This window comes from Carlito syrichta, unplaced genomic scaffold (assembly GCF_000164805.1).
Source record: "Carlito syrichta isolate Samal-C Ts95f unplaced genomic scaffold, Tarsius_syrichta-2.0.1 Scaffold286963, whole genome shotgun sequence".
Classification (NCBI taxonomy): Eukaryota; Metazoa; Chordata; class Mammalia; order Primates; family Tarsiidae; genus Carlito; species Carlito syrichta.
In genome coordinates, this window is record NW_007231059.1 from 616,636 (window position 1) to 632,927 (window position 16,292).

The following is a 16,292-nucleotide window of genomic DNA, read 5'->3' on the forward strand; positions in this document are numbered from 1 at the left end:
AGCCCTGTGGTTAACTAGAGGGCTCAAGTGATCACAATGAGTCCTGCTTTTTGAGCTGAAATTCCTATCGGCAGTGGTTCTGCCTCTATCGTAGAGTTTAAAGTTACCACCAAATAACCCGTGAAGTGCTCTCCCCACTATGTGAAGCTGCTCCTGTCCATGAAGTACTCGACTTCAGGGTCTTTGAGGGTCTGGTCTGTTAAATCTGGATGGCGAGAGAACCTTTTATTTATTATTTCAATGCAATCATGGTCTGGCCATCCTGGTTCTACAGGTAGTAAGTTTGCCATGTTTATAGTCTTTACTACCTGTAGGTGAATGCATGGGTTTTCACAGAGCAGTCCCTGATATTTGACCATTCGAGCATTGGTTAGCCAGTATTGCCTCTTGTATTCCATTAAATTTATCACAGCAAAAGGCACCCTGACAGTTAGATTTTGTCCCATAGTTAGTTTGTCAGCTTCTGTTGTCAGGAGTGCTGTGGTTGCCAGGGCTTGTAAACAAGGCGGCCAGCCCTGAGCCACAGAATCTAGTTGTTTCGATAAATATGCCATGGGTCTATGCCATGACTTCAGCATTTGAGTTAAGACCCCTACCACAATGCCAGTGCATTCATGCATGTATAGAAAGAAAGGCTCAGTCACATCTGGGAGTCTCTGACCAGGTACATTGGTGACGCCCTGTTTAATCTGTTTGAAGGCCTGTTGTTGAACCTTTTCCCATAATAGAGGCTCCCATTCACCTCCGCCCTTTATGGATTCATAGAAGGGTTTTGCCATGATGTAAAAGTTAGGTATCTAAATCCTACAGAACCCTGCAGTCTCCAGAAATTCCTGAATTTGACGCTGGGTAGCTGGGACTGGAATTGAACACACAGCCTGTTTTCTTTCAGAGCCAAGTTGGTGCTGGTCTTGGGACAAATGAAAATTTAGATACCTAACTTTTCCCTGACATTTCTGGGCTTTTTTCTTTGAGACCTTGTAACCTGACTCCCATAGGAGGGTGAGCTCTTGCTATGTCCCTTGCATACAGTTTTTCTTGATTGGTGCTGCCAGCAGCAAATCATTTACATACTGCATCAAAGTACAGTCACACTGGTTTGCTGGAAAGGCTTTTAAATCTGAGGCTAGTGCCATACTGAAGATGGTTGGAGAATTCCTGAATCCTTGGGGCAGCCAGGTCCAAGGTAACTGTCCCTTGGTGCTGTTTGCGGGTCCTTCCATTGGAAAGTGAAGACCGACAGGCTTCTTGGGGCCAGGTGGATGCAGAAGAAGGCGTCCTTAAGGTCCAAGCAGGTGAAGAAAACAGCTTCAGCAGGGATGAAAACTAGCAGTGTATATGGGTTTGGGACAATGGGGTGTAGAGTGACCTCAACCTGGTTTACAGCTTGCAAATCTTTTTTTTTTTTTTTTTTTGAGTTGGAGTCTCACTCTGTCACCCGGACTGGAGTGCAGTGGCACGCTCCCGGTCACTACAGCCTCTACCTGCTGGGCTCCGGCGATCCTTCTGCCTCAGCCTTCCAAGTGGCTGGAACTACAGGCCCGTGCTACCATGCCCGGGTAATTTTTGATTTATTGTAGAGATGAGGTCTCACCAAGTTGCCCAGGCGGGTCTCAAACCCACGGGCCCAGGTTATCCACTCACCTCAGCCTCCCAAATGCGTGGGATTACAGGTTAAGCCACTGAGCCCGGCTAGCTCGCAAATCTTGAGTCAGCTGGTAGTCATCCATGCCTGACTTCTGCATCGACAATAGATGTGTATTCCTAGCAGATGGACAAACCAGGAGGATTCTATAGTGCAAAAGTCTTTCCAGGAGCTTGTGGATTCCTATATGTGCTTTCTGTGGGATAAAGTACTGCCTCTGATGGACCAGTCCACCCCCTGGCTTTAGTTCCACAATCATGGGGGCTATATTTCTTGCCAATCCTGGAGGGTTGTCCTCTGCCTACACTCCCAGTACTCGAAATGGCAACTCTGGGGATTGTTGTGAGGAGTCTATTAGGCTGTAGAATTGCCATTCCTCTTCCTGGGCGACAGTGAGGATTATGTTTTCAGCCTCTGGGCCTCTTAATTTCAGAGTTACATCATCAGGAGAATCAAAGGTTATTTGAGTTCAAAGCTTTTCCAGGAGGTCCTGTCCATCAAGGCTGCGGGGCAATCTGGGAGATACAGGAACTCTTGTATTACTCCATGGCCATGGACAGTGTAGCATTGCAGCACCATTAAGGGATGCCTGGCTTGATGTCCAGTGACTCCCACAACATTAGCCCATTTGTGGGAGAATGGACTCACAGGCTGGGTGATCACAGAGTATTCAGTTCCCATGTTGACCATGAAGTTCATACGTTGGTCCCCTACTGTCATGTTGACCTAAGGCTCCTGGGGACCTAAAGATAGTAGGGACTCCACTCTGTCCTATTCTTATTGCAGTCCTTCCATAGAGGCCAGACCCATAAAGCTGTTAGGAGCTGGTGGGTCCTGTTGATAAGTGGAGCCTTGTGGGCCATCTTTCTGTTGGACTTCCTCATCAGCTATTCATTGGTACATTCACCCTTCCAGTAGCCTTCTTGGTAACAATAGGTGCACTGGTTTCTTCCTAACTTCATAGGTGGCTGTGATGTTCATTGTGTAGGCTGATAGATGGTGTTCAGGGGTCCTTGGGCAGGTTGAGGTGGTTTGGGCTTCACTCTGGGAAACTGCCAACCTGGCTGTCTTATTCCCAGAACTCTGCCTCTGTTCCTTCCCAGTGAGCCTGTTATTTGGTACCCTGTGATGTCAGCAGCAAGTGTGGCCATTTTCTTTTTCTGCCTCTGGTCCACCTCTTGTTGGGCCTCTTTGTCTCAGTTAATAAACACTTTGGTGGCAACTTCTAGCAGCTAGCTAACTTTCATTCCAGCAAAGCCCTCTAGTTTTTGTATCTAACATTGAATATCCCCTTGGGACTGTGCAACAAAATCTGCATCTACCATGCACTGATTTTTGGTTGCCTCTGGTTCTAAGGGTGTATATAGTTGAAAGGCTTCACAAAGTCTCTCATAGAACTGACTTGGGCTCTCGTCAGCTCCCTGGAGCACCTCAGAGGCATTGCTCATATTTATGGCCTTTTTTCCTCCTTCTCTCATACCTCCTAGGAGAACCTCCTGATACTGTTCAAACCTTTGCAGCCCCTGGTTACTGTTGGGGTCCCATTAGGGGTCATTTTCTGGGAACTGATTTTGGGCATATGCCTGGGTATTGAGTGCTCCAGTCAGGGCATGTTCCTTTAGTCATTTTATGGTCTCCTGTGTAATTCTCCAATGATCCTCAGTATTGAATAGCATCAAGAGGAGTTGGCAGCAGTTCACACAGTTTGGCCTCTGTGTCTGGATAATGGACTGTATTAAGTCAATCATAGCCTGAGACCTCTCCATGAAGGATGGCATATGGTTTTTCCAGTTCAGGAGGTCTGTTGTGCTGAAAGGCCAGTACACAAATGTGCATTACCTACCTTGGATCTGGCCTTCTTGATCATAATAAATAGGTCCCCTACTCTCCCTCAGTGGCAACTGGAAGGCACCACAACATTCCCCTGATGTGAAGTTAGACATGCATTCTGGCAATGTCTTTCTGGGTGGAGTGTGGGAAGTCAGAACAACTTGTTCAGGCATGACTTCTGACTGTTTAAGAGACACACTAGGCTTGGGGTGCATTCCAATTGTGAGCCTCTAACAGTGGCTGGTGCCATAGGTGCAGGCGGCAACGGTGGGTGGACTGGAGAATAAGGTAGTGGGACTTCCATTTCATCAGCCAGCACTGGCTTATTAACCAATTCATCAGACTCTAATGGGCATTTGGACTGAACTGTTTTGAGGGCTGCCATACTTTTGCAATTGTCTTCCCAGCAAGCTTTAAGGCAAGAGGGCCATGCAAGGACCACATTCTGTCAACAGTCAACGTAAGGGAATTGGTCTGGGTAACCTGGCTCTCCTACTATAATTTTATATACTCTCTTAATGAGACAGTGTTTCCTTCCACTCCCTTTCAGTCCTTTCCATCATACTTGAGCCTACTAGGGGACTTTGGAAGGTGACCAAGCTCTCCTTCTGCCACCTACTAGCAGTTCTATGCAAAACCCTTGTTCCTACCCTTACCATTGGGCGTTGTTCCTTATGCTAGTTCCCAGGCCTCGTCTGGGTTCCTGTGTTCTCAGGATCAAAACCTCAATGTGCCAGAAGGGGCCTCTCTCCTACGGATCAAAAGGTCCACTGTGCACCAGGTGAGATTGACTCTTCCGTCACCCCAGGGGACGCACCCCGATGACAAAGGAGATGGAACACACCATCTCCAAACTCTCTGATTCCTGGCAATGCACCAAGAAATGTTGCGGGAAAACAGAAAGACTGTGACACTGAGGCTGTCTTAGGAAGCGGTGTCTTATTGGCGCTGGCACAACTCATTGAGCTAATGCCCAAGTCTGAGCAACCTGGAGAAAGAAGAAAAGGGTTTTATATGTTAGTTTAGGTAAGGTTGTATGGCTATACATTTTTTTAGAATCTACAAGGTTATAATCAGCAGAAATAGCTTTTCAAAGAACAAGTTGTTTACAAGATATACATGACAAGCAGGGGTTGTAAACTTGATAACTTTACAAAGAGAGGATGCAGGGGTAAGCTTGCAAATCAACTACTATTTTGCATTTGCAGGATAGTGACTTGTGGCTGTCTGGTTTATTTTACGTTCCCATGTCTAGCAGCCTTGAAGCTTGCAGGTTGATTTTTAAAAAGAATAATTTTAACTGTTTTCAGCCCCTCTCTGCCACAGAGGCAAAAGTATCGCCAGAGCTCAGTAGTTTGATGCTGGGTGGCTGTGAGTGTGCCACTGCACTCCAGCCTGGGTGATGGAGTGAGACTCCAACTCAAAAAAAAAAGAGGTAGTTATTTATCTCCTACTATAAGATATTAAAGTATGCTACATGTACATACATAAATGTGTACAACAAGATTTTTTTTGTCCTTGGGTGGTCCATAATCAACTTGAAATAGTAGAGAGATTAAACAATGATAACATTGAAAAATACAGTAAGTCCCCTACATATGAACAAGTTCCATTCCAAGTACATGTATTTGTAAGTTCAATTTTTTCATAATTCCAGCAAAGTTAGCCTACGTACCCAATTAACACAATTGGCTATATAGTCTTCTACAATAATAGGTTTATAATGATTTTCACATGAATAATACACAAAAGACAAACACAAAAAAAAGAAAAAATGTTTAATCTTACAGTACAGCACTTGACAATGTATGCCAGACTTGTGAACTCACTTACATGATTGCATACATGAATACGTGTTTGCATCTTTGAAAGTTCACAACTTTAAGGATCGTATATAGGGGAATTATTGTAAAACATATGATGAAATGGTTTACAAATGAACCACATTTCCTGGTGAGAATTCAAAGGTGAGGAAGCTTATTGAGTCTTGTTCCAAAATCATTTTAGAAAATAGCATACTTTTCTATTAATTTTCTAGGGCTACCTTAACAAAATATCATGGTTTGGTTAGCTTAAATAATAGCAATTAATTTTCTTATAGTTCTGAAAGCCAGAAGTCCAAGATCAAAGTGTCAACAGCTTTGGTTTCTTATGCATCTTCTCTTACAGGCTTGCAGAAGGCTCCTTTCTTGCTGAGTCTTCACATGATCTTTCCTCTATGCATGTATGCCCCTTGGGTCCATGTGTCCACATTTCTTCCTCATAGAAGGACTCAAGTCATATTGAAATAAGACCTACCATATGCACCTCATTTTGACTCAATCACCTCTTAATTAATCTATAAATACTGTCACATTCTGAATTACTGGGCTCTAGAACAATAATATATGAATTTGATGGACAAAAGGAGACACATTTTAGCCCATAGCAACTTTCATCTAGGCTATTTTGAATTTTAAAACTTTTAAGTTATTTTTATATGCTCCCACCTCACTTTCCAAAGTGGTTTGCCCACAAGAGTCATAAAAACTAATTATTGATTGAAATGATTAATGCTTATCGACCAGGAGTTAAATTTAAAATTGTCTTAGTTTACACTGATAACATTAATTTTGTATAGGCTTTGTTCTACTCAAATATTTTTTTAAAAAGAAATTTTCATTAATATAAATATTTCCAGTGGTTGTAAGTCTTTCAACATTCTCTCATGTGTAGCAAAAAATCAAATCTGAATTTATTTTCTTGGTTTTCTTGTAGATACTGAATGAATATCTCAGGAATGTTTTGTGCATCACTAAATCAATGAGAAAATTTTTAAGACTAAAATTCTAGAATAGTGAAGATTTTATTTTCAAAACTGTATAGCTTTTAATTTTAAAACTTATATTTGGCAGTTTTTGTTGCTTCTGCTATATTTTATGTTGATATATAGATTAAAATTTTGACATTTTATCATTTAAGAGTAAAGAATCATCAGTAGTATGAACTTCATAGCTTTGGATAAGTATTTTTTTCTTTTAGAAAATGTTTTCAAGATATTTTCCTTAGTTAAACTGAAATATAAATATTGCTTGTGGGTACATTTTAATTATGAATGGTTTTATGCTATAAAGCTACATTAGAAATTTCTTTGTCATTAAATTAGATAGGCAGAATATCAAATACCTCCAAGTACACCAATAGTGTTAATATTTAGCACCCCTCCAAGTGCTTTACAGATATTTTAAGTCCCCCAAAACAGCATGAAGTGAAGTGTTTGGTGTGTGTGTGTGTGTGTGTGTGTGTGTGTGTATAATTTTTTTTCTTATTTTTGAGTTGGAGTCTCACTCCACTGCCTAAGCTGAAGTGCAGTGGCATGTTCACTGCCATCCCAGCGTTGACCTGCTGGGATCCTGCGATTATTCCCCCTCAGCCTTCCAAGTAGCTGGAACTACAGGTGTGCGCTACCACACCAGCTAATATTTTTTGATTTATTGTAGAGATGAGGTCTCACCAAGTTATACGGGCTGGTCTCGAACCCACGGGTTCAGGAAATCCACTTGCCTCAGTCTCCCAAAATGCCCGAGTCCATCCTCATTATATTTTTAACATGTGAAAACTGAGGTCCTTAAAGGTCAACACTTTTGCCTAATGTTGCATAGTTTATAAACTCAAAAGCCAAAATTCAGTTCCAGAGTTCATTCTTAGCTCTAAATATGCTGTTGCTACAAAAACACATCTGTTCTCACCAAACTCATTATCTGGTTCACAAAATAGGGTGTTGGAAGCGATTTAGCTAAAGATAATTTTAGAACTTCATCATGTGGTATCATGTTGGACATAGTACAACTTGAATTAGAAACCTATAAACTCAACACCAAGTTTTCTGCCAAAATTTAATTAAATAATGTGTGGGTTCTAAAAAGGAAACTTGATTAGAATTTATAAAAAACCAGGGCTTGTGTGACCCAGGTGATTATGCTATTTAGCATATTCTCTTCCTCAAAGTAGCAAGCACAATGTTCTCCTGGCTTATACAGAGAAAGGCTCTCTCTCCTGATCATGCACAATCTTCGTGTGCACCTGACCCCGAGTTCTTGATTCTGGAAGGGAGGAGATGGGATCTCTATGAGTATGAACACTGTACATCTCTGTGTTTAGCATCTTCTATAATTGGGGTACATCCCATGCCCTTATATTTTGACATTCCTTCAAAAGGTTTCTGAGACTCCCCAAAAGAAGTTGTGTGTGTGTGTGTGTGTGTGTGTGATACTTCTTTAAAGCATATTTCAATGGCAGTTTGCCATTCACCTTGTCGTTCATTAGCCACTTAGCTCTGCTCTCTTGCTTTGTCTACTGCCATCATCCAGTGTCTATAAATATTGTGCAGGTATACTACCTCACTGTAGCTGGGTGTTGCCACTCCCATAGGAGTGATTCCCTCCCAGCAGCAGCTTTGGTGCCATGTCTTGCTGATGCTATTGTCACACTGTGCAGGATTTGCTCCTTTTGGTTTGCATACACTGCAGATGTAACCCAGGTGATCATTTAGTTAATGCACTATGTTCTCCAATGAAGCAAGAGAGGATCACTCATAACCTCTGTGGTGATTTATACTGTTTTTTACCCCTCACCCCAAAGAGTGCTGTTTTTCACTCTCAATGTATCACAGATATTCTTGTGATGACGGGAATTTATGTTTTGCAGACAGATTTTTTTTTTTTTTAATAAAACAGTGAAAATCTGTGGGGTGTAGGCAGGAGGTCAGCCGTGTTCAAAATTTTCTCTCTTCCCTCACCTTGCCTAAGGTATTGTTTTTAAAGTAGACATAGCTCCCTTGTAGCTTTCTCTTTCTTGGAATAAGTTCTTTCTAAGGGAATTCTTCATATCTCATGCAAATTAAGTCCTAGGAGATTTATTCCACCAAGCTTGCAGACATGGTATGAGATGACTAAGTTCTAAGTAAACACAGCTTAGAGTAAAAACTGCAGTCATTATAATTAACCTCTTAGATTATGGAATGATCTACGTATGTGGCTAAAGTATTCATGACAAAGCTATTTAACGTTGTACTTCCCTGCCCTTAAGGATAGTCTCTATTGGTTTATATTGTTTTCTGACTTTGTTTTCTTCACCAATTGTTTTGTGTATCCAAATTTTAGAATGAAAACAATATTTTAAAGTTCTAATGGAAAGCATGTACAATGCTTCTTTTTGCTTTTTTGTTTTAGTAGCCATCACTGCAGAGATTACATAAAATGTGCTTTGTAAGTGCGTGAATGCTTACATAATAAAATTTTAGACAATTGATAGCTTGCTTATCAACATTTTATAAAGTTTTTCCAAATTACAGCAAATATGGTACCAAATTAATACTCAACTAAGCCATAAAACTAACATTTGCAGTGTTGTTTTATCTCCCAACTCATAGCTTATTCAAAGTCATATTTTTTGCACTATTTTACCAAAAATCAAAATTTTAAGATGTTCAAGAAAAGAGTATAAAAATAATTTCTTCCCAGGCTAGTGTAATTGTTAAGAAGAGGGTTATTTATATTTAAACCATGATTCAAATAAATTTAGCATGACATTCCATAAAACCTCTCAAAATTAAAATTGTGTACTTTTACCTCACAGAGTAAACTGGCTGATGTTTTTCAGGGGGAGATAGCTTTAAATCTGTCACTTTCTATTCCTCCTCTCCTAATTCACATCTTCCTTCTTTCTTGCTTGCTGTTCCTCCATTCATCACAGACACCACCGCTATAACAGCAGCACTATTCTTCCTTCTTAAATCATTGGCTGTCTCTGGCACTGTCATGGCCAGTGTTTGAAACAGGAAAAAGAAAGCCCAGAACAGCAGTTGCAATAGCACAAGCATCATAAATGTTCCCCAGGACTCCCATCACACAATCCATTTGTGCCAAGTTTAGCTACAGATCTCCTCGCGCTACTGACTAGCAAATCATACAGGAGCTGTAATTGTAGAGTAGATGACAGTCACCCAGCACATCTTGCTGTTCAAGAGGGAGAGAGATTTAGGGCACATGACTTGCTAAAAGTAAATAAATGTGTGGTGTCCTCTTTAAACTAGACCGTCCAAATGAGATCACTCTGGCAAAACAGGTTAGGAAAATGTTTTAATTATGTAACAGTTTAAAAGTTTGAATGTAACACATGACAGTGGGTTTTGCACACCCTGTCAAAATATTCTTTTCAGCTGGGCTCGGTGGCTCAGTTTGTAATCCCGCGCCTTTGGGAGGCTGAGGTGAGTGGATTGCCTGAGCCCGCGGGTTCGAGACCCGCCTGGGCAACTTGGAGAGACCTCATCTCTACAATAAATCAAAAAATTAGCCGAATGTGGTAGCACGCGCCTGTAGTTCCAGCTAATTGGAAGGCTGAGCAGAAGGATCGCTGGAGCCCAGCAGTTCCAGGCTGCGGTGGCCGGGAGCCGCCACTGCACTCCCGTCTGGGTGACAGAGTGAGACTTCAACTCAAAAAAACCCAAAAAAACAAAACAAAATATTCTTTCCCAGTCACCATTCCGTCACATACCATATGTATCATTGGTATCTGGAAGAATTAGGCAAAAGAAGGCAAGTGGTGGACTCAAACTCTCACTAACAATCTAAGCATTCATTTATTTGAACATGATTTATTTTGTTGTCTTATTTAATCAAATATTGATTTTATGATAACCTCAAATATAAAGCACCTACTTAGTATTTGAGGAATTAATTTTAAAAATTACACACATCTACGATCTACAAGGAACTCAAATGTGCTTAAAAAGAGAAAAACAAACAGCCCCACTACAAAGTGGGCAAAAGATATGAATAGACACTTCTCAAAAGAAGGCATACAAGCGGCCAACAGATACATGAAAAAATGCTGTTTCACTAATCATCAAAGAAATGCAAATTAAAGCTATACCAAGATACCACCTAACTCCAGTCAGGATGGCCATCATCAATAACTCAAAAAACATTAGATGCTGGAGAGGATGCTGGGAAAAGGGAACACTTCTACGCTGTTGGTGGGAGTGTAAATTAGTACAACCTCTGTGGAATACAGTGTGTTAATTCCTAAAAGATCTAAAAATTGACCTTCTATACAATCCCGCAATCCAACTTTTTGGAATATAAGCAGAGGAACTCAAATCACTCATGAAGAACATACCTTGCACACTCAAGTTTATTGCAACATTATTCAGAATAGCAAAAACATGGAACCAACCGTGCTGCACATTAAAAATGGCCTGGATTAAAAACTATGGTACATACACATGATGAGATATTATGCAGTCATAAAGAAGGACAAAATTATGACTTCGGATGGACTTAGAGTCTATAATACTGGGCAATCTATCACAGAAACAAAGAACTGACTACCACATGTTCTCACTCATAAGCGGACCTTGAACAATTGTCATAATATTATAAGAAAGGAATTGTCAGTAGTGGGAAACTGTCAGGGGTGTGGGGTGGGATTGGCAGTTGTGGGAAACTGCCATGAGAGTGGGTATACACCTCATCAACAAGGGTACCTGCATAATGCACATTTGTTTCCCTAACCCTGAATTGTACCCCACATCTTTAAAATTAAAATAAATACAATTTTTAAAATTATAAACATATACATAGAAGACACAAAAAGCTGACAACTTTTTCTAAATCTCCTGGAAGCTTAAATATTATTAGAGAAAATGAAACCTATGCATAACGTATTCATAAACATCTTTAGAGTAATGTAGAAGGCTACAGCTTCCAAAGTGTCGGGTAACAATCAAATACAATATTTCCACTTATTGTAATACTGTGCAATTAAGACAATGACCAAGTAATTACATAATGTGTATACACTAGACATTTAAAAAATCATTTTTAAATTTTCAGGGTTCAGTAGTTGAAAGAAGTAATGTTACTTGTTTCAGCAAAGGAGAGACCACATCCTGAAAAGCTGGAGTATCTTAGTACCAGAGTGACAGAAAAACATTCACAGGATTTGATCTTTGAAGACAACAGGAGGGATATTCAAAGAAGTGGGGCTTTGCTCAAAATTATATACTGTTAAAATATGAAGATAATTCTATAAAAGGACATCTTACTAGATTGTATACAGAATATGGGAAGAATGAAGTAAGCCTAAAGCTATTATTGGTGAGCAGAAGTCACTCATATTTGCCAGAACAGAAGACTGTATGATCACTTTTGTGATTTGGTCAATGTTTTTTTGTTTTGTTTTGTTTTCTAAGTTCAGAAATTATTAATGAGTGGACATGCTGTCATTTTAGCTCATTGTGATCATAGAGAGACCTTGCCTGATGGTATTCTGTAAAATTGCTTATGTTCAATAAGAGAACACCTGGACCAGTTGTGAGTGACTAGCCAGCTTCTTGCAAGACCTGATTGATGGAGCTTGACCAGTTCTCAAACTATCAGAGACACCACTTGTCTGTTTCAAGGCCCGAATTGTATCAATTGCATCCATTGCATCAATGTCCTGGAAATTTAGAAGGTATTCACAGAAGTGAAAACTAAGTAAAATTAACACAGCAGTAAATATAAAAGCAGAAACCAAAAAGTAATGATTGTATGACTTCTATGTATATGATAAACTTGATAAACAGACAAATACATGGTGTTAAAAGTCAGGATCATGGTTATTTCTGAGGAAAAGCTGTGGTCTGGGAAGTAACAAAAGAGTGGACTGTATAATGCTGGTATTAGTTTATTTCTTGACCTGGATACTGGGTATACAGATGAATGTTCATTTTGTGACAATTCTTTGAATTATGCACTTAGATTTCTTCACAATTTTGCATGTATGTTATCCTTCATAGAAAATTTATATGTTAAAATAAAAATTAAAAACAAAACTAAAGTGAATGTGACAATTCGTAAATGAAAGCTGACCATTTAAGACAACTTTTGCCTAGAGGATATTTGTATTAAATTTATTTCAATTTCCACATTCAGCTGAGGCAGGGCGAGCAGAAAACATAACCCCAGGTCCACTTACATTGGGGACAATTGGGAGTCCCCATTTCCATGTACAAGGCTATACCTGTGCTGTCCCTTATGGTAGCCACTAGCTACATGTGGCTATTGAGCACTTGAAATCTGGCTACTCTGAATTTAGACGCACTGTAAATATAACAGCACTCATTGTGCTTAAAAACTCCAAATAGCAAAATAAAGCATGTCATTAATAATTTTGTGTTGACCACTTAAGATGATAATATTTTAGAAATATTAGGTTAAATAAAATAAATTAGTAGAATCTTCACCTGTTCCCTTTCATTTTTTAATGTGGATACTGCAACATTTAAGATTGTATATGTGGCTTACATTTGTGGTTCACATTATATTTCTTTTGAGCACCCTCAAGGTAAGAATGAGCTAGGGCTTCCCTAGGGACTGGATTAGATACTGCTTTTTTAAAATAACTTGACACTAAGGGAAGAAGGTAACAATGTCATCCAAATAATTGAAGCACATATTTGATCCTCCAGAAGCATCTGCTTTGCTTTCATTGCCTCTGAAATTATAGCACATAAATAGACATTTGAGCAGAATAAAGGAGACTTGATATGATATAGTATTAAAAGGATTGAAGAATATACTGGGGTAGATCAGATGATAGAATTAACCCTAGCCTTACACATTTCTGTAAGAAGATGTTTGTGAAGGTTCTAGACACCATGCATCTAGTGAAGATGTCCTTACCAATTTTTTTTCTCTGGGCCCTCATATTATCCAATCCTAGATCTTCCTAGAGGAAACCAGTGGCAAAGAGACCCCCAAAATCAGCAAGGAGGCTCTCCTCTTTGGAGTAAGATCAGCTCTACAAGCAGAGTTTCTTTTTTCTTTCTTTATTGGGGGGGGGGGGGGGTGATAAGACAAGTAATGTCTAATACTAATGATTATTCTGCATCATCTAATAGCCTGTTAAAGTGGCAGGGTGGATGTGTGGAGAGAATAGTGATATAATAACAAGCATGCTGCTCTGTTACAAATCAACCATATAACAATAGTATCTTCTTCTCCTTTTTCTGTGATGCTGACCACTATCCCTATTCATGTATTTGGAGAATGGGGTTGGTGAGAGACTAAAGTGCACACGTGACAGGAGGAACTAGAAACTCAAGTCATGATTATGGTTGAACTGCCTGTTATGGTTGCCAAATAGAGGCTTTTTTCCCCTAGGACAAACAACTGTCTTCCCCGTGAGGCAGGACTTTTGGCCAAGAAATTAGTGAGACACAACAGCTATTGTAGTAGAGTGTGATGCTGAGATCAGGAGATGGCGACATAGAGAAAATTCGAGTAAGCATACAATGTGCATGCGCTATGCTACAGGTTTCTTCAAAAAACAGAAGGGAAACGACCATTTGATAAGCAGATCGTTTAGTTAGATTACTACATTATTTTATGCCTGAATTTTCTGTATTCTTCTGGATTCTCAGATTCTGCTTGCCATTCTAATAGTTTGGTTAACTTCGTACTCTGTAGTGAAACTACTGAGTTTAAATATTTTATTTGCTCTAAATTTCATCATCTATAAATGGGAATAATGAGACAAATATCAGAATATCTATCACAGATGTGTTTTCAGGATTAAAATGCATATGCTAGTAATAATTCAGTCCTCTAAGAATTATTATAAGGACTATATAATATTCACAACTATTTTTATCATCATCGTTATCATAACACCATCAATTAATAATCCTCCCAATTATCATTTTACAAACTTTAGTATTGGTTTTATCCCCCCAGACTTTTCTTCATACTGGCACAAAAGCCATTTAAAAAGGCAGAAGAGATCACATTGCATGCCAGTTTAAAATCATCCAGGGAATTCTAATTGACTTCAGGAAAAATAAAAATGCATTTCTCAAGTTTATCAAGCCCTCGTGTTCTATCTTCTGGACACTTCCTTAGATTCTCATCCTGAGTCTTACAACATGTATCTTTCAATTTCATGAGAGCAAGCTAGCCGCTGTTCCCTGATCCAACTATATTTCATTATTCCTTTATTCCCAGGAGAATACTGCACTCTCCCTGGAAAGATAGCTCTCAGTTGCTAGAACATAATTTTATCTTCAAGACTCTTTTGGGATATCGTCTTCTCAGGAAGCCTTCCTACTTATTTTTTTGCTTTTTTGGCATAGTTTTTTGTTCCCCAAACTTGCATAGCATCACCTGAATATGCTTCAAATACAGTTCTCAAAATATGACATTGTATTGTCTTTTTCATTTGTCTGTACTTAGCCGATCCTCAGTATATATTTGGTACTAAAAGAGTGAGACAGATATGCTCTGAGACCGAGATAATATGTAATTACAAAAAAAAATGGCATATAACTATGAAAGAGTAGAATTTTACAGATTTTCAAAATGTCTTTTAAATTTTCCTATTTCGGTGTAAAAAAGGAGTTAGTGCAACTCTGAAATTGTCTGTCATATCTACCACATTTTTTGGTCTTGGTGAACAAGAATGTTGAATACTGAGCAAAGTTTAGATGCCATAGACTATTCATATTTTTCACATACTTAATGCTTACAATGATCCCATGCAATAATTTGTTATCTTTATCTTACAAATGAGAAAATGGATGCTGATAAAACGAAGGTAGATCCTCAGGCTATTATCAAATACAAGTCTTTTAGAGAGTTTTCCTTTTTGTTTTGATTTGTTGCTTGTTCTACTACTATCCTCATTGATCTCACTGTTTTATTTATTTATTTTTTATTTGCATTTTTTTGTTTTTGTTTTTTGCTAAGTACATGCTAACTAATAAGCAAATTTAATACAATTATTGTTTTTCTCAGTTAGAACTTTTCTACTTATTTCTTTAATTTGCCACTGTGTAATTGTGTAAATATTTTTTAAAAAGTCATTTGACACTCTGGGGTAAAGATTTTTTATGTACAGAATGATCAGATAAATGAAGACCATCACATTGCTTTTGTCACTCTTAGAATTTATGAATCTTTGATTTCTGACATTTGATGTCTTTCACCTTGTAAATCATAAAGATATTACATAATCATGGACAAGTTTGTAGAGCTAATTAAATTACCATTTACTGTCTATGTTATATCAACCTAAAATCTCTTCTGAAGCTCTAACAGTCAAATACAACATTATTTGCATGTAATATTTTAATGTTTGTGTTAGGTTAGGATATATCTAAAATAATCTTCCAATTAAGTATTCTTTATTTATTTTGCATAAGATAAAAGGTATTTCTTAAAAACAAGTAGCCACAAGCTGAGTTTTATAACAGTGAAAGTTTATTTTTTTCATGCATAATATCAACAAGATACATTTGATTTTTTAAAATTTGAAGTCAGTTCAGTAAGCTTAGGTAGTTATTTGTCAGAAATAGATTTTTTAGACCTACACAATACAAAAATTTGAATGATACAATTCATTTAAATTTAAAGATGGCACACTAGGTTATATTCTGCAACTTTATTAACAATTAAAATTGTTGAATGAACAAGAGCCAAAATGTTATAAATTTTAAGAGAATTAGAAAAACTCAAAAGCTGACTGAACATAGACAAATAGATTGTAATAAATTCCAAATTAATTTTTTAATAATTTCATTAAAATTAAATTGCATTATGTTGCCCTTTAACTATATTTATATACATACACAGGTAAGATGTTTTTACTTTCTTATTTATAATATTTCTGATATACATACACAGGTAAGATGTTTTTACTTTCTTATTTATAATATTTCTAGTAGCAGCAAACTATGTCTATGGGTGCAAAAGTAATTACTGAGGCTTTGTTTCAAAGAGTGAAAAAATATAGAATA